The sequence below is a fragment of the Marmota flaviventris genome, chromosome Y (genome assembly GCF_047511675.1).
Source record: "Marmota flaviventris isolate mMarFla1 chromosome Y, mMarFla1.hap1, whole genome shotgun sequence".
NCBI lineage: Eukaryota > Metazoa > Chordata > Mammalia > Rodentia > Sciuridae > Marmota > Marmota flaviventris.
Window position 1 is genome coordinate 9,179,511 of NC_092519.1, and position 18,608 is coordinate 9,198,118.

At 54.0% G+C, this 18,608-nt stretch overlaps 1 pseudogene; it reads left to right on the forward strand.

The window, feature by feature from the left end:
• Positions 1 to 2,127: 2,127 nt before the first annotated feature.
• On the forward strand, positions 2,128 to 18,306 carry LOC139701354 (ruvB-like 1; annotated as a pseudogene).
• Positions 18,307 to 18,608: the final 302 nt, after the last annotated feature.

Sequence of the window (18,608 nt, forward strand, 5' to 3'; positions counted from 1 at the left end):
CAGGAGGATAGCAAGTTGGAGGCCAGCCTCAGCAACTTAGCCAGACCCTGAGCAACTCAGTGAGTCCTTGTCTCTAAATAAAATATAAAAGGGGCTGGGGATGGGGATCAGGGTTTGAGGCCCCTGAATTCCATTTCTGGTACCAAAAAGAACAAAAAAAAATGTGACCAGTAAGATATTACAACCTTTCAAATACCTGAATATTAATATTTTTTAAGAATGTAAATTAAAAAAAAATACTATTCTTCTGGGCTGGGGCAGGGGCTCAGTGGTAGAGCACCCACCTAGCATATGTGGGGCCCTGGGTTCAATCCTCAGCACCACATAAAAATAAAAATCAAAAATAAAGAAATTGTGTCCATCTACAACTTAAAAAAATAAAAAAAAACAAACATTTTTGTGAGACAAAAACCTGTAAAACTGGCTTTCACACAGTTGCTTGTGTTTCAATGGTCAGTGGGAATTGAAATGCTTTAAAATTTGAAAAAAGTACAGGTCACCAGGCACATTTGATGGGAGTGGCCCCTGGGGTGAGGTGGTGGGGGACACGGAGGGGCTTTTGATGGCAGCAGGTGAGGAGAAACTTCTAGATCCTGCCACAGAATGAAAGGGCAAGCTGTGGCATCCCCTCAGACAGGAGCCTTCTGTTCCTGCACCTTTGACTTCCTGTGAAACTGCAGAGGGAGGGAGAGAGGGTCATCTGTCCCCATCTGTGCCACTCATTTGACATGATAAAGGTCCTTGTCAGAGACTTAGAAACCCAAGCCAGCAGATGAAACCCGTGTCCTTTGTGCTTTCATGGCCAGAGAAAGTGCCCACAGCCCCTCTCCTGGCCACTAGCTGGGCCCATGGTCCTCTGGGCCTTCCCCTGTCTACTTGTCACCACTGAGAAACTTCTAGACAAATATGAGTGACTGAGAGACGGGGATGCCTTTCTTCCTCTCCTGGAGGAATTTCATGTCACTGAGCCCTGACAGTGAGTATGGGCAGGCATTCCATTTGGAGGAATTTCATCTTTGCAGAACAGAAAAGGTTCTATTAAAAAAAATCAAAGTAGGCTTAAAAGCCCAGAATTTTCCAAGCTTGACAGAGTTTTCTGATACCTTCCTGTTGTCTAGAAAATTTCTTTTTTCTTTTTTCTTTTTTGTTCCAGGGATTGAACCCAGGGGCCCTTGACCCCTGGGCCCTCTCCCCAACCCTGTTTTGCATTTTATTTAGAGACAGAGTCTCCCTGAGTTGCTCAGGGCCTCAGTATTGTGGAGGCTGGCCTCTAACTGATTATCCTCCAGCCTCAGCCTCCAGAACTGCTGGGACTTGAGGTGTGCGCAGCTGCTCTGGGCTTTGTTTGGGAAGTTTGTTTTGGGGTTTAGGAGCTGGGAATTTGGTTAATCAAACACAGAATGTGGCTTCTCTTTTGGTGTTTTCCAAAAGCTCCATTTATAGGTTCTCAGGTGGATCCCAGGCAATGGAGACCTGGCCCTTAGCTTCCTGTCTTGAGTGTCCTTGTCCTGGTTGGGTTTCTGGAGAAGAGAAGGCAAGGGACAGCATGATAAAATAACGCCCCCCTTGAATAGTGGGAATTGGCCTGAGTGTCTGATCCTGTGGCCATGTGTCTCTGCCTTTGGAACATTTCCATATCAGCTCACAGGGAGCCCAAAGGCTGCCTGCCAGCAGAAGTCCTCTGTGGCCTCCCTATTTGTCAGGAGAGCAGTGACCTTCATCTCTTCTTCTTCTTCTTTTTTTTTTTTTGAGGAGGAGGGGCACCAGGGATTGAACCCAGGGCACCTAACCATGGAGGGACCTCCCAGCCCTGTTTTGAATTTATTTGGAGTCAGGGTCTCACTGAGTTGATCAGGGCCTCACTGGGTTGCTGAGTCTGGCCTCCAGCTTGCTGTCCTCCTACCTTGGCCTCCCGAGCTGGGATGACAGTTGTGGGCCACCACTCCCTGTTGTGTTGCTCTCCACCTGTGATGGTGTCTCCGGGTTGTACTGTAAGGTGACTTGTCAGTTCTTGTGCTGTGGCAGTTTGAGGTAAGAAGGTTGTTGGTGGAGAGGAGATGGATGTGAAGAGAAGGATGGTACCGCTTCTCACCATGTCCCCATCAGCCATCCAACCCAGGGCTGCGGATGAAGGAGGCCAAGGAGGTCTATGAGGGGGAGGTGACCAAACTGACGCCATGTGAGACCAAGGACCCCTTGGACGGCTACGGCAAGACCATCAGCCATGTGCTCATAGGGCTCAAGACAGCCAAGTGCACCATAAGCTCAAGGGGTGTCCATCCTGAGCCCTGTCCTCAACACTATGGCACCAGGCAGCTGGTGTGACCTCTGTGTCCCTCTTTCCTTGGCCTCTGTACTGTTGATGCCATATGGGACACTCAGAATAAAACCGTGTAGTATAAAGGGACACCTCGTAGAGGGCTTGGACATAGGTCCCTTAATGAGGTAGCTCTTTCTTTTCTCATTGCTCCTGGGAGTTGTGTGGTTAAGTCAAGAAATTGCTTCTGCCATCTCATCCCCCACATAATGACCATTGACCAGCCAGGCACAGTGGAACACACCTGTCATCCCAGGTGCTTAGGAGGCTGAGGCAGGAGGATCACAAGGTGGAGGCCAGCCTCATCAACTTAGCCAAGGCCCTGAGCAGCTCAGGGAGAGCCTGTCTCTAAATAAAATAAAAAATGGGGCTGGGGATGTGGCTCAGGTGTAAGTCACCCCTGGGTTCAATTCCCAATACTGTCCCCTCACCTCCCCAAAAATTCAAAGTGAACATAATTTTATTTTCTTTTTTCTTTGTTTTTCATAATGTTTTTACTCACCCACTGCTGTTATGATTGACTCACACTAGCTCTGTGCCTGTCCCCTGCTGCCTACCCAGGTCCCCTGCTGCAGGCTTGGGGAGGTATTTTACCTGTGGCTCCTCACAGCTGTGTGCCTGTGTGCGCAGGTCCCGTGAATCTCATTTCCCCTGTTTTCCAGATCAAGGCCTCAGGCTCAGAAAGAGGCTCCACAGTCATCCTGTGTCCAGTGCTGGCTGAGGGGCAGGTGACTGCGAGTCCTCTGGTGCTGGGTGACCCCTGTGAATCCTCTGAGCTCTCTGGGACTCAGTGTCTCATCTCTAGGCCACTCTCCATCCACCATAGAATCTCTCCATCTTTCCCCCTTTTATAATTTGATGGTTCTTTGATTCTCTGAGGTGGTTTCTTGGTCACTGCTTTATGGAGTTCCTGAAAATGTCACTTGTTCCAAGGGCCATTTTTCTGTTTCCTAATGGGGTCTTCATCTCAGGAGCTTGGCTCTGCAAACCTCTCTCTCTCTCTCTCTCTCTCTCTCTCTCTCTCTCTCTCTCTCTCTCTTTAATCCCTCATCACATCCTGTCCACCCTGGATTAATGAGGTTCTGAGACGGTGGCCCCTTCTCAGGAATGACACCTTGAGCCAGTTCATCTGGAAAATCTACTGGATAAAAGTGCCTGAGATGAAAAGAGAAAAATTGTCCTCTTCAATGTAGGAGAGAGGACACAGGAACACAGTGGAAATTTGAGCCATCCATCTGTCTGCTTTGTCCAGCTTCTCAAAGAAAAGAGCCTAACAGGGAAGAGGAAAATTGTCTTCAAAAACAAAGATGGTACCCACCTCTGACCCCAGCAGCTCAGGAGGCTGAGGCAGGAGGATTGCGAGTTCAAAGCCAGCCTCAGCCAAAGCAAGGGCCTAAGCAACTCACTGAGACCCTGAATCTAAATAAAATGACAAACAGGGCTGGGGATGGTGCTTGGTGGTGGAGGGCCCCTGAGTTCAATCCCTGATACCCGAAGCCCCCCCAATACCCAAGACCTTCCGGGCAGTTTTTCCCACATGGATGAGATATTGGGACAGAAAGACCCCAGGTGCATTGTGTGGAGTTGTGAAGTGTCTGAGTTTGAAGGAGGCTTATGAATCTTGGCCTGGGGACTCCCCAGCCCTGGTCCTATTTGCACAGTGCCCCAAGGTGGCCAGAGAGGCTGGGCCCTGGTGAGCTCCTGGCAGCTCTGTTGGGGTGCAGTTGTGAACACAATCCACCCATTTTAAGTGTGTGTGGCCCACAGGATTTTGAAGCACGACGACATAGTTTAAACTCTCCATCTTAATTCTAGAACATTGTCATGACCTTTCAAGGGACCTCATTCCCATTGAATGGCCACCTGCAGTCCGTCCCCCTGGCCTTTGGCCACCACATACCGACTTTGTTTGTGGATCGGCCTTTTAGGGGCCCTCTCCTGCTGAGGGAGCCCTGCAGTGGGTGTTAGTCTGTGTCATGTCCCCCGCCACCCCCCTTTGACTCTGGACTCTGTCTGGGACAGAGCTCAGGTGTGATTCCACAGCATGGCCATCTGTAGCAGCTGCTCTGGAAGCTCAGCTTCAGGACCTGTCTGCCAGCTGGGACCTGCAGAGGCTGCTATCCTTGCCCAGTGCACATCCCTGGGGAAGAGCAAGGCCCTGTAGAGCACCATCACCCGAGATGTGTGAGCACAGCCTCGGGGGCCAGAGGGTGCTAGAATTTGCTTTTTTGTGGTCCTAGTGTTCAAACCCAGGGCCCTGGCCATAGTGAACTAGTACCATGTCACTGAGCTGTGCCCCAGCCCCAGGGCCTAGCTGTGTGGTCTAGACTGGCCTCCACCTTGGTGATCCTCCTTCTACAGCCTCCTGACCCAGACAGCTGGGGGGATTCCAACTTATGTTTCCACTTCTGAGCTGGACTCCTCTGAGGGTGCTTCTGGGTGCTGTCACATAGAGGAGGAGACCGAGGCCCAGAGAGTCAGAATCACGGGCCACGTCAAATGCAGCCTCAGGTGGCTAAGCAGGAAGCTCTGGTGTCCCTAACACAAGGACTGGAGCTGTAGTGGTGATCCTGGGGTGTGCCATGGGGCATGGCCATGGACACATGTCCCCTCTAAGGGTAGCCAGGTCCCTGTGAGAATGCTCCTGCCACTTTGCAACCCCTGAAGGCAAGGCAAGGAAGAGTAATGGTGATGTTCTCTTGTCTGCAGGCAGACACGGTCACCCTCAGGTTCACCTCCTGGTGTGCTAAGCCCCCAGTCCAGGTTCTTGTGCCCTGCCACATACCCTCATACCCACCCACTTCTAGTGTCACTGGCTACCTTGAGTGTATGTCTATCTCTCTCTCATGTTTAGTCCTGTGAACCGAACCCGTAGTGCTTAAGCAGGGAGCCAGAAGCCTGCCCTTTTTATTTTGGTTTGTATTGTTTTGAGAGTGAGTCTCCCCTTGCTAAGTTGCTGAGGCTGGCCTCCAAATTGGTGATCCTCCTGTCTCAGCCTCCCAAATTACCAGGATTTTTAAAGACATGTGCCACCATGCACGACTCTGCTTGATTCTTGCAGGTCAGGGGAAACCTTGAGGGGATCCCTCTGAGTTCACGAGCCCCTCATCCTTCCCAGGGGAGCTGTGCTGGGCCTGTCCACCTCAGGCTTCCAAGTTGAGTGACAGGGACCCACAGGAGGCAGGAGCATGAGCCTTGGTAGCAGCCTTAGAAAGTCCTCTCTCCTACAGGGGGACAAGACGTCCTGTCCATGATGGGCCAGATGATGAAGCCAAAGAAGACAGAGATCACAGGGATGATGTGTGGTGAGGCCTGAGCCTGGAGCCAAGTTGAGGCCCTGCCTCTGACGTGCTCCCAGCTCTGAGTGCCACGCACTGCGTGGCTCTGAGTCTTCACTCCCTTTAGAAGCCATGGCCACACTGTGTGCTCTTGCCCCACTGAGGTCAGCATCTGCTTCCTTTGAGGTCCTAGAAAGGTGCTGACTTTGACACCAGGCAGTGGGTCTCCCTTGCTCCTTTGTGGACTTATTTTTTTTTTTTTATTGATGCCAGTGATTGAACTCAGCAGCCCTTGACCACTGAGCCCTGTCCCAGTACTTATATATATATATTTTTTTATTTAGAGACAGGGCCTGGCTGAGTTGCTTAGGCCCTTGCTAGGTTGCTGAGGATGGCCTACAACTCGAGATTCTCCTGCCTCAGCCTCCCCAGCTGCTGGGATGACAGGTGTGTGCCACTGCACCTGGCTCTTCTCCATTTTTATGTCCTTCTCAGGCCCATTACATCTTTACTCCCTGAAAACATAAGTTCAACAAGAATCCACTGTTGCCTTGAGGCCTCGCAGTAGCCAAAGCTCCTCCATGAGTGGCCAAGAGCAGATCCATCTCTGAACTCCATTTTGACAGCCCCTAATCATGGCTCTGGGGGAGGACAGGCCTCAGATCCCAGTTCTTTGGGAAAGACTCCATCCTGATGACAGAGGGCGCTTGTTTGGAAGGTGAAGGCTGGGACCTGAGGCAGGTCTGCCATTCTGCAGGGGCTGGTGGTTTAGGGGCCAAGGCCAGGCCTGCTCTGAGGCTTCTTGCTCATGTTTCCTGGGGAGAGGATGCTAATTGCACTTGATGGAAAATTCATTAACCTGAGCATTGTCACACAGGGCCCCAAAAAGGGCTCCTTGACTGAATGCAGCAGAGGAGAATCTGCATATGAAAATGCAACTCTCTGGGTCTCCCAAGTGGGGATGATGCCTGTTTTCTTTTTCTTTTCTTTTTTTTTTTTTTTTTTTAGATGAGGGTACAGGGATTCAACTCAGGGGCTCTTGACACATGAGCCCCATCCCCAGCCCTATTCTGTATTTTATTCAGAGACAGGGTCTCAACTGAATTGCTCAGGGCCTTACTAAGTTGCTGAGGCTGGCCTCCAATTTGTGATCCTCCTGCCTCAACCTCCCAGGCTGCTGGGGTTATAGGCATGTGCCACCACAGCTGACATGATTCTTGTTTTCAAATGATGACACCAAACCTGGAATGGGTCCAGTATCCAGCCTGGGGTCAGAGAGAACCAGGCTGCAGGGTTGGGTCTGAAGGGGATTGATGTGGGGAGAAGAGAGCAGGTGACATTTCCCGAACTGGCTGGGACCCTGTCCAAGGCAAGATCAACAAGGTGGTGAAAAGTACATCAACCAGGGCATGTCCTAGCTGGTCCCCAGCATGCTATTTGTGGACTAAGTGTACATGCTGGACACCGAGGGCTTCACCTCCCTGCACCTAGCTCTTGAATTTTCCATCGCCCCCATCGTGATTTTTGCCTCCAACCAAGGCCACTGTGTTATCAAGTAGGTGCTGCCAGATGTCCCTGCTCCCCGGGTCTGTCTGCACCCATTATGTAACAAGTCAGGATGGGACGAAGGGAGTGCATTTTGCCCTTGGGAGGAGACAGCAGGGGGACTGAAGGTTGCAGCTGCCCTGTCCCTGATGGGCAGGGTCTCTGCGGGCCTCTGAGGCTGAATATTCCTGTAGGGAGCAAAGGCCTGAGGAGGTGTGGCTGCTCTGGTGACCTGAGTGTCAGCTCCCTCACACTGACTCCCAGAGGCCAGCAGAGGCTGCTTCATCTTTAATGAGGACACCGAATGACATCGCACCTTTTCCCTTGTCATAGGTGGGAACACAGGTTTGTCTCTGAATTTGTTCTTCTTAGCTCCCCATTACAGTAGCCTGCATCCTGCCATATCACCTACATGGGGTTTGATTTTCATTTCTGTGGCTGGTCCTGCTGTGGGGTGTCCCTGGTTGTGTTCCTGTGTGAACATGGGAAAGTGATGTTCATTCATTTCCCTGTCTCTCGCAGTCGTGCCCCTCCCTTCCCTTTGTCTCATCCAATGAAATTCTCTTCTCTTCTCCCCTATTGTGAGTCAGCATCTGCATGTCAGAGAGGACACTCAGCCTTTGGTTTTTGGAATTGGCTTACTTACTCAGCACGATCCTCTCCAGCTCCATCTATTTACCTGCAAATGCCATCATTTCATTCTTCTTTACAGCTGAGTAATATTCCACTGTGTATAGGGACCATAGTTTCTTTATCCATCCATCTGTTGAGGGGCATCTATGCTGGTTCTATAGCTTGGCTACTGTGAGTTGAACTGCTCTAAACAGTGACAGGAATGCAGGTATCTCCAGGAACAAAGCCAGTAAGACAGTAAGACCTTCCTGGAGACACAGTGGGGCCTCTGGCCCCTACCTGGCCTCAGCCTGCATTTGAGTATAGCTGCTCCAGGCCGTGGGGACAGGGGGTCTTGTGCAGAATGGCTTGGACACATCTTTAGCACAGTGGCCCTGTTATCTGAACCATAGCTGGGGGACATTCCCTCTGGGCCCCTGCACTGGAGGCCTCCCTGCCTCCCCTCAGACCCAGTGGCTGCAGTGAGCAGGTCGCGCCATCGGGGTTTTCTGTCTTCCCGGTTCAACAGGAACTGGTCCTGGTCCTGCTCAGCGCAGGTGGCAGGAGGGCCTCTTCCACCCCAGCAGCCAAGGGTCATGGGGACGAGTCCCCAAGAATGTATGCTGGGGTAAGAATTAGAAAAAGACCCTGTGGTCCAAGTGTCTCAGGATTTCTAGTGCCAGAAGTAACCCCCCCCCACCCATTTGCCCAGACTGGTTGCTGAGTGACAGACAGTGGGAAAATCAGTGGATGTTGATGGAGAAGCCCCATCTCAGGAACTAGGGAACCACAGCACCAGGCCACCTGCAGGTCCCTGCCCCTGGCTGCCCCCTTGCCCTTGGGATCTGAGCGAATGACCCAGGCTCATGGGCAGCATTGTGTGGTCCCCCCAAGTCCCCTGAAGTGACTAAGCAAGATCAGTTAAAAGTGCCTCCCACAGCCTTGGGGGCAGCTGGTGTCAGCCTGGCCAGCTGCTGGGGGGGCTCAGGGCACCCGGAGTGACATTGGGGGCCGGGGGCCCTGTATCTACCACCTGATACTGTAGGAGTCTTCTCACTGGGACCCCTTACTGGATCCCATCACTGGGTCCCCATCACTGGGTCCCCTCACTAGGTCTCCTATCTGGTTCCCACCTGGCTGGCCGAGGGCTCCACATGGATACATGGCACCCCTGCTGTGGAGCACTGCTCATAGCCCCCCCCCCCAGGGTCCCTGGCCTGGCCAGCAGGTGTCTTCAGAGGGTGCTGCTCTGTCCACCCTGAGCCCAGAGAAAGCTTCACGGGAAGGTGGCTCTTACCTGAGAACCTGCCTGTGGGGATGGAGGCACGTGGTCTCCAGAAGAGGACTCTGGTGCCTAGTCCTGGGGTCGTGGTTGAGCAGCACTGAGGGACTTGGCTGCTGCCTCTCAAGACCAGGAGCAGGGGCTGTGACCTGGTGTCCAGGGAGCATGCAGCCCAGAGGCAGGCTGGGCTGTGACCAATGCTGGACTGGGCCAGGAGCCAGGGCTCTGGGCCAGATGAGATTGGGGTGGGGTCTGAAGAGTATCTGGGACATGGGCACACTGTGGGTGGCTCCTGACCTGCTGCCCAAAGGCTGCTCCCAAGGGGACCTTCCAGCTCCCTGTCCTGCAAACCCTCATCTGATCCCCCGGAGCTCATGAGGGACAGGGGGAGAAGGGACAGTGATGGCTAAGGGCTTCTTCTCCTGGCTTTCCACGTTGGGGCAGTGGGATATCTTGATGTGCTGAGAGCCCATGGTGCTGTCTTGACTCGGGGACCTGCCCAGGCCAGAGCCAGAAAGTGTCCACCCCAGCAGCACCTGGCTTAAAGGTCCACCCATCACCCAATGCATTTAGAGACAGAGTCTCGCTGAGCTGCTTATTTAGCACCTTGCTTTTGCTGAGGCTGGCCTCCAGCTATGATCCTTCTGCCTCAGCCTCCCAAGCTGCTGAGATGACAGGTGTGGGCCTCTGTAGCATCCAGTCTTTTTAAAAAGTCTTAGGTGGTGAGTCTGGATGGTGGCCTTGTTCTGTGTGGGGTTAAGGAGGGAGCCCAGCGCCTCCCGTGCCAGGCCAGCTCCAGGTCATAGGTGTCAGGCTGCAGGCAGTGGTGTGGCCTGGTCCCAGTGGGAGCCTGTGGCCCGGTCCCAGGTGGGGCTTCGAACAGCCCTCTGGAGATGCAGCTCCTACACCCTGGAAAACTCCAGTAGCATTTAGTGTGTCCACACAATCACAAAACTGCCACCACAGTCAGTTTTAGAACGCTGTCACCCCGTCCCCATCAGCCATCCACAGCCACTCTGCTGCTGCATCTCGTCTATCACCCCAGCCTCAAGCAGCGGAAGGCTGCTTTCTGTCCCTTAGCCTTCTGTGGCTGTGTGGGGGGTGTGACTGACAGGCTTCACCCCTGTCCTCCAGGCCCTTGAATCCTCCATGGCCAAGTTGCACCCACTGGGTGGGCCCTTCACCAGCTCATGGATCTGTGCACTCATCAGCCCGAGCCCATTGGGGGGTTTGGCTGTGGGAGTTACGCTGCCACACATGTGTGGGGATTGCAGTTTCTTTCTTTTGGATCTGTGTGGAGGGGTGGAGCTGCTGTGTCACATGGCACCTCTGACCTTTCAAGGAACTGCCAGTAGGATGGCTTTATTTCCATACTCCTACCAGGAATGTCTGAGGGTCTTGGTTTTTCCACATACCACTTGACATCTGTTACTTTTCACCGTAGATATCCTGGTGGGTGTGCAGTGGCCTCTCATTTGATTTGCATTTGCCAAGGTCCAGCGAGACTGCATTTTTTGGGTTTTACTTGCTATTTGTAAATCTTTGTAGAAATATCTGTATCCTTGGCCCTTTTTTATTATGTTATCTTTTTATTATTGAATTATAAGAGCTCTTTATATATTGTGGATACTAGACCTTTTCCACGTGCTTGATTCATGAATATTTTTTATTCTTTGAGTAGTCTTTTCAGTGTTTGAACAGGGTCATTGACATAAATGAGTTTTGAATTCTAATTTAAAGCTCCAGTTGATTGTGCTGGAGGTGTATGTGGCTCAGCGGTAGAGTGCTTGCCCAGCATGCCCAAGGCCCTGGGTTACACATCCAGCATCACATACACATACAAAAAAACAATGAATTGCAATTTATCTGCTTTTCCTTTTGTGTTTTTGGCCTCATATTTAAGATATCATTGTCCAGCCAGGAGCAGTGGCACGCACCTGTAATTCCAGAGGCTGAGGAGGCTGAGGAGGCTGAGGCAGGAGGATCACGAGTTGGAGGCCAGCCTCAGCAAGGCCCTAAGCACCTCAGCGAGATGCTGTCTCTAAACAAAAATTAAAAAGGACTGTATCTGGGGCTCCATGGTGGAGCCTCCCAGCAACAAACAAAATCAATAAAATAGGGGTTCTCTGGGGCCACCTGAGGGTCAGTTTATTACCTGTCCCTGGATCTGCTTTCCTTGGTCACCACCTAGCTCTTTGTTGCTTTCAGTGTCCCCTTCCCACTTCCCAGTGTCCAGCGTCTTGTCTCAGAAAAGCGTAGGTGACGGGACTCCTCTTGGCCTTCCCAGGGGCACTGAGGACATCCCCTTTCCCCACGGGATCCCCCTGGACCTGCTGGACTGCGGGATGATCCTCTGCACCATGCTCTACTTCCCCACAGGAGATGAAGCAGGTGCAGCCCTGCCGCCATCCCCTCCCGCCTTCACTTCCAGCCCCTGACCACCCTGGGCAGCTCCTGTTACACAGAGGCTCTGTCCCCTCATCTGCAGGGTGAGTTGGTTATGGGGACATTGTCCAGTGTCCCAGAGCCTCCGTTCCCCTGGTTCTTGCCTGTTCACACTTTTAACCCCCTTTGATTAAGTTTGAGGGAGAGAATAAAAAACAGGGACCTGACAACAACCAGGGACTGAACTAGGGCTTTTGACTCAGAACCTGTCCCCAGCCCTGTTCTGCCTTTGATTCAGAGACAGGGTCTCACTGAGTTACTCAGGGCCTCACTTTTGCTGAGGCTGGCTTTGAACTCGTGATCCTCCTGCCCGGGCTTCCCAAGTGCTGGGATGACAAGCCTGTTCTCTGAGCCCAGCTGAAGGGCTTTGCTGGAGCACTTTGCAGCAGTGGTGGCCTGCATAGGGGGTCGCTTCCTGGAGTGCATGCTGGCTTAGTCACATGGACCCCACCCTGCTGTCCTTGCAGGGCCTCTTCTGTGTGCAAGCCCCAGCATGCCTGTCCTCCCTGGATCCCTGGCTCTGTCCCTCGGGACAGCTGGTGGGAGGACTTGGACATGGCTGTCCCAGCACCTTTGCAAAAGCTGCAGGGAGGAATGGGTGTCCCTGATCCCTGTGCCTCCACCCCTGGAGTGTTTTGATGGCTTTAATTGAAGCCAGGGATCTTTCAGACTTTGTTCACGAAGCTGCCAGAGTGAACAATCCCCATAATGGGTGAGGAGCCAGGTCCAGGTGATCTGGGCCACACCACACTCCACCTCATCCCCCTGCCCTTATCACCCAGCACCTATGGGACCAGCGACAGGTGTCACCATGACAGATGACATGGCCCTGCTGATGCTGTGCAGGGTGCCAGATTCTGGGGACACCTTCTGATTTATTGGACTGTCACGTTCACCTCGCAAATAAAAATGTGTCCTCTCAGTCCAGGCTGGAGCCTCAGGGGCTGGGGTGCAGGGACAGAGGGGGACACTAGGTACTCTTTAGTCAGTGAGCAGAACACTGGCTGTGCAGCTGGCCCAGGTCCCCTGGAGGGTGCAGCCAGCCTCCTGCTCCCTAGTCCAGCAGCATGAGATGCTGTACAATGTCATTTTAAAGCACTGTATAAAGGGGACATTTGGGCCCTGTCACTTTTTTCTGTACCAGGGATTGAACCCAGGGTCACTTAACTCCTGAGCCCCCTCCCCAGCTGTTTTTCTATTTCATTTAGAGACAGATTCTCCCTGAGTTACTCAGGGCCTCGCTAAGTTGCAGAGGCTGGCCTCCACCTTGCGATCGTCCTGCCTCAGCCTCCTGAGCTGAGATTACAAGCATGTGCCACTGTGCCTGGGGCCCAGTCACTGTGGATCATGTTTTTTCTTCTCTGAATGATCATTAAGTTTCAAGCCCAGATGGAAGGGATCCACATCAGTGAGGAGGCACTCAACCACCTGGGGGAGATCAGACAAGACCACTCTGAGATGAGGTGGTGGCCTTCTGGGCCCAGGTGGAGGCTACCCAGGGCTCAGGCTGTCTCTGGGCTTCCAGGTGTGACAAGTCCCGGAACACAGTGGCTTAGACTGCTGAGCATCTGAGGTGGATTGTGAAAGTTAGATTGATGATAGAGGTCCCCCTTGTCCTGCAGCTGACACTCCCTCTGCAGAAGGTCACTAACTCTGCCACCATCCTCTGGGACAGCAGATGGACAGAACCAGAGCCTGGGGTCCATGGGGACCTTGCCAGCACAGCCCCTCCCCTGGCCCCTGGCTCCTTTCCAGATGCACGAGGACAGTGGACTCTCCAGACCAGGAAAGTGTCCCCGACAGTCTGGGAGGCCTTGGGACCCATTTCCTCGCCCCCCACATGTCCCTGGGGTCCAGCTAAGCCTACAGCTGAAGCCACCTTGGCTGGGTGGTGGCTTCACTGACTTTTAACCTCTCTGAGCTGGAGATGCATGGGGCCTTAATTTTGTTCATTCACTGTGACATGGGGCTGAGGAGCAAATCCAGGGCCTCACATGTGCTAGGCAGGCGCTCTACCACTGAGCCCGTCCCCAGCCCTCTTTTGCACTTTATTTAGAGATAGGATCTCGACGAGTTGCTCAGGACCTTGCTAAGTTTCTGATGCTGCCCTCCAACTTGCCATCCTCCTGCCTCAGCCTCCGGAGCCCTTGGGAAGCCACTGTGCCTGGCTTGGGGAATTTCTAGACTAGGGTGAAGATGTGAGGATAAGCACTTATGTCACACTGGTGGCCTCCCTGATGGGGCTGTGACTGTGATGTTCCCAGTCATGGAAGCTCAGTCCTTTCCTGGCTCCACAACAACCAGCCAGAGCCTGGAGGGGGCCCAGCTGGCAGAGTCCTTCTGCCTGTGGACCTGGGGGGGACTCCCTCTGGGCCTGGCTAGTCTTGTGGCTAAACTCTCCCCTGCAGGTCCTTGGTGCAGCTGCTGACTCCAGCCAACCTGCTGGCCAAGATCAATGGGAAGGACAGCATTGAGCAAGAGCCCATGGAGAAGACCAGCAAGCTGTTCACGACCCCAAATCCTCGCCCAAGATCCTGGATGACCAGCAGGCCAAGTCCATGAAGGGACCTGGGCAGCACTCCATGGAGACTGCGTCCACACGAAGGCAGCGTGCACCGCCTGGGCCAGGCCTCCCCTCTCCCTTGAGCTCTGCTATGTGGTTAGTTCTGTCTGAAGAGCTTTTTTTGTTTTAAATTATAACTTTTGGGATTGCTTTGATGGAATCCTCCCTCCCCTGAGGTGTTTTTAAATAAAATCTTAAATATTATCTGGATGACACCACCCCTCCTGCTCTATCTCCCTCCTCCTTCTCCCCTCCCACTCCCCCTCCATCTCCCTCCCTCCCTCCCTCTCTGTCCCTCTTTTAAACTTTTTTTTTCAGCAAGGAATAACTGGGATTAAACCCAAAGACATTTTTATTCAGAGACAGGGTCTCACTGAGTTGCTCAGGGCCTTGCTGAGTTGCAGAGGCTAGCCTCCAAACTGCGATCCTCCTGTCTAAGCCTCCCAAGCCACTGGGATGACAGGTGTGTGCCATCATACCCAGCTGGCCATATCTTAATTATCTACTATTATTATATATATTTTTTCCAACATGGCCTGGCTTGAGGCCAAAGTGGGTTCTGGGCAGTGTTTCCAGAAAGGGTGCCTCCATGTCCCCCACTGTGCACTGTTGGGATTTCTCTCAGGTCGGGTCCTGGGACAACCTCAGTTGTCACAGGTAACAGTGGGGGCCAGGGTGAATCCTGAACTTTACCTCCACCTCAGCCCACAATCTCCTCATCCACTCTGTCCCATGTCACCACACCCTGGCTGCTGAGCTCGTGACCATGTGCGGGATGCCTCTGTGTGCTCATGCACACTGTGCTTGGCCTATTGGGAAGGAAGTTTCCAGAATGGCCAGCTGTCAGGGGCTGCCCCCTCACACTCACTCAGTGGCCCTCTAACCCTGAGGTGGTCAGTGATGGGGATAGGCTAAAAGGACCAGGAGCCAACAGAAGGCTCTCAATGGCCCAGCTGGACCAACCTGAGCAACCAGAGAGAGTCGTTCTGGTTTGTCACCCAGTGAGTAGTGACGTGAGTCACACTGAGATCAGAGGAACTTGGCCAACACAGGGGGCTGATCTCAGCCACCTGTGGGTTCCAAGTCAATGAGGTAAATGCTCAGACCATGACACCAAGCCCATGACTCCGCCATCCAGAGGTGGTCAGGAGAGGAGGGACTATGTGGGTCTGAAGTGTCCCCTCAACCCAGCCAGGAGGTGGTGGTCAATGCCAACTGGACACATCCACAGCAAGTGCTTCGGCAGACACAAGGGTATGGTGGACTCCCCAAATCCAGGGTCCCGGTCAGGCCATGAGCTCAGCTGAGGGACATGAGCAGAGCACCTGACCAGTCCTCCCCAAAACTGTTAAAATCACCACGAACAAGGGCCATTGAAGAAAAGGTCACAGCCCAGAGAAGCCTCTAGAGATGGGACAGCAAGGTCCCTGGCTGGGATTTTAGGACAGAAAAAGGGGCGTCAGCTAAAACGGAAGGTGGTGGGTGCAAGTGGTGACTGGGTTCCAACTACAAAGGATGATGGGTGACACACAGGAACACACTGCCACTGTCACACTGCTCTGCAAATATAAAACTGGTCTAAAATTCTAAGTCCCCTCCCTTGTGGCAATGGGCATTGAACCCAGGGCAACACATGGTCGTCAAAAGTTCCAAAAGGCGTGTGCAGTGGGGCCCGCCTGTCATCCCAGCAGCTCCAGAGGCTGAGGCAGGAGGATTGCAATTGGAGGCCAGCCTCAACAATTTAGCCAGGGCCTAAGAAACTCATCCAGACCTTGTCTCTAAATATAATATAAAATAGGACTGGGGATGGGGCTCAGGGTTGAGTGACCCTGGGTTCCATCCCTGATATGCCCCCCAAAAAAATGGAAGCCAACTGGCTGTTAGAGCCCAGAGAGCCCTGGGCCACACCCCTTCCCTTGGTGCGTGGAACTGGCCTCACTTGAGTCCTACGTATTTGGAGGTCGCTGTGCGTCTTCAGATCTGACCTCTAAGAGCAGGTTTTGCCCTGGCCCCTCCTCTGACCCAGGCCCCAACATTTCCCAGGAGCAGATCAGAGGCCGCAGTGACAGCAGGCCTCAGCTGTGGGTTGGGACAGAGGTGCCCTGGTTACCAGAAGGGTGTGTGGTCTTCTCATTCCTGCTCCTCAGGTTCAGGGAGGTGGCCAGCTGGCCCTGGGTGGAGATTGCCCTGGGTGGGCAGGTTGGGTGGCCTGGTTCTCCTCTGACTCCCTGGTTTCTGGGCCTGATGGTCAAATTCATCTCCCAGAGGCAGTTTTTCTCAACCGACCCCTCACCCACGGGGGGAAGTGTCTCCCTCCATTATGAGTGGGACACAGCCTGGGCGGGAGCTGGGGATTTGTCACATCTTATCCTGCTGACACGCCACCTAGCAGCCATGACAGAACCCCCATTTTTTGCGCCATTTCAGCTGGAGCCTGAAAAATTGTTGTGATGTTTAGGTGAAGTGGGGGGCTGGTCTCCTGAAGTGTTTGAATTGGTCCTAGCTGGGCCCAGGCTCTGTGATGCCTTCCAGTGCAGGATTGGGTGGCCCATCAATCCCAGCTTCCTGCTGGCTCCCAGGGGCCCCTGTGGGAGTGAGAACCCAGGAGAGGAAGGGCTTCTTTTTTGGCACCACAGACTGAACCCAGGGTCCCTTACACACTGACCCCTGACCCCAACCCTTTATATATTTTATTTAGAGCCAGGGTCTCAGTGAGTTGCTCAGGACCTCTCTAGGTTGCTGAGGCTGGCTTCCAACTTTCAATCCTCCTCCCTCAGCCTCCCAAAATGCTGGGATGACAGGTATTTGCCACCCAGCCAGACTCCTTTCTGTTCTTGAGCCTCAGTTTCCCCATCTGTAAGATGGGCCTTCGTCTCCTATCACTGGAGGTGTGTGGCCATATCCCATGGACCTGGGGAGGTGATGTGTGATCAGCCACTCAAGCAGCCTGGAATGAGAGGAGCCCCCCATCCGGGTCCCTCCAAGAAGATGACTTGGCAGTCTGTCAGCAAGGAGACCCCCCTGGCCGGTTCCACCCTCCCCTCCCAGACGCGGGGCTTAGAAGAAAAATCTCCATTTGGGGGATAACAAAACAAGGCATGTGGAGGGCCTCAGAGCCAAGAGGATCAGACCAGGCAAAGTCACTGGCTCCACCCAGTGTCCTCACTGGGAGAAAGACCCAGGGCTGCTGCCCGAGGGCTGCACTGAGGGGAGGGAGCAGTGGCCTCCCTTGGTCCCAGGTCTCGGGAAGCAGAGCCAGGGACGGAGAACAGTGGCCACCCCTCTCCCTGCTCACCCAACAGTCAGCACTGTGCCTTGTCCCCTCTCCAGGGGGATTCACCAAACTACCACCTTCCACTTGCAGGACGGCAGGCAGGCAGCCAGGTGCATGGGCCTCTGTTGCTCTCATCACCATGGTTGGTTGTGATCAATAGGTGGCCATAAGATGGACCAATGGTCACAAACCAATTGTCTGCTCAGCCACCTGCTGTCACTGTCACCGTCATACTGCCTGCACCCAGGTCTGCGCGATCAGCCTCATGTGAATAATGGGGACACCCGCTGCAGTGGGGCGGGACGTTGTGGGACACCGTGCCTGCCGAACACAGGAGATGCAGGGCAGATGTGGGCCTGGCTAAGTGCAGGGGGACCTCTAGGCCTCTGCTCCTGCAACAGGCTAACCCAAGGACCAGAGGGACTTCAGCAGGGGTGGGGGCGGGAACGCAGTGACAACCAGGCAGGCTTCCCCACCCCACCCCTGCCTGCAACAGACTCAGCCTCTAGGGCCACCATCAGTGTCCTTTGTGGACCCCTTTCCCATTGTCCCAGCCATTGGAGAACCCTGGGGTCCAACTGCTCTGCTCCCCAGGCTGGAGGCTGAGGCCAGAGGAGGGCAAATTTGAGGCCAGCCTCTGAACTTAGCAAGACCCTGTCTTAAAAGTCAAAAAGGGCTGCGACTTGGAGCAGTGGCCAGCGCCTGGGTTCAATTTGGTCCCAACCCCAGGGGCGAATTTCACACCCACTGCACCTGCCCTCAGCAGCCTAGGGGCAGCTCTGGCCGCCGCCTGCACTCTTCACCTAAACGGGAACTTGTCACAGGATGCGGTGGCGGTGGCAACAAGCTGCCAGTGTCCCGGGGCTCCCACGCATCCCACCCGACTCCGACGCATTCCTCCAGGCAACCCGGGAGATCCCTGAAGTGACCTGTCCCCTGGGCAGCGTCCCTGCAAACCAGCGGCTCCCCGGTCGCCCCAGCCCAGCTTGACCGCTGGGGGCCACAGAGGTCGGGGGCGACCCGCAGCCGCAGGGCAGGCCACCAGCGGGAGACAGCCGCGCCCTCCCTTGAGGAGGCAAGCTGCGAATGCTGACGAAGTGTGGACCTTGGCCGGATCCTCTGGGCCTCAGGAGGCCCTCAGCGAAGATGCGCTGTCGCCTCCTTGGGGTTCCTGGGGGTCTTCTCCCACGCCCAGCCCAAGCCCCTCCCCAGAGGCATAGCCACGCTCCCTAGGCCCCCCACACTCCTGCCCCGCCCATGCCCCACCCACACCTCGCCCCTGGCGCCTAGCC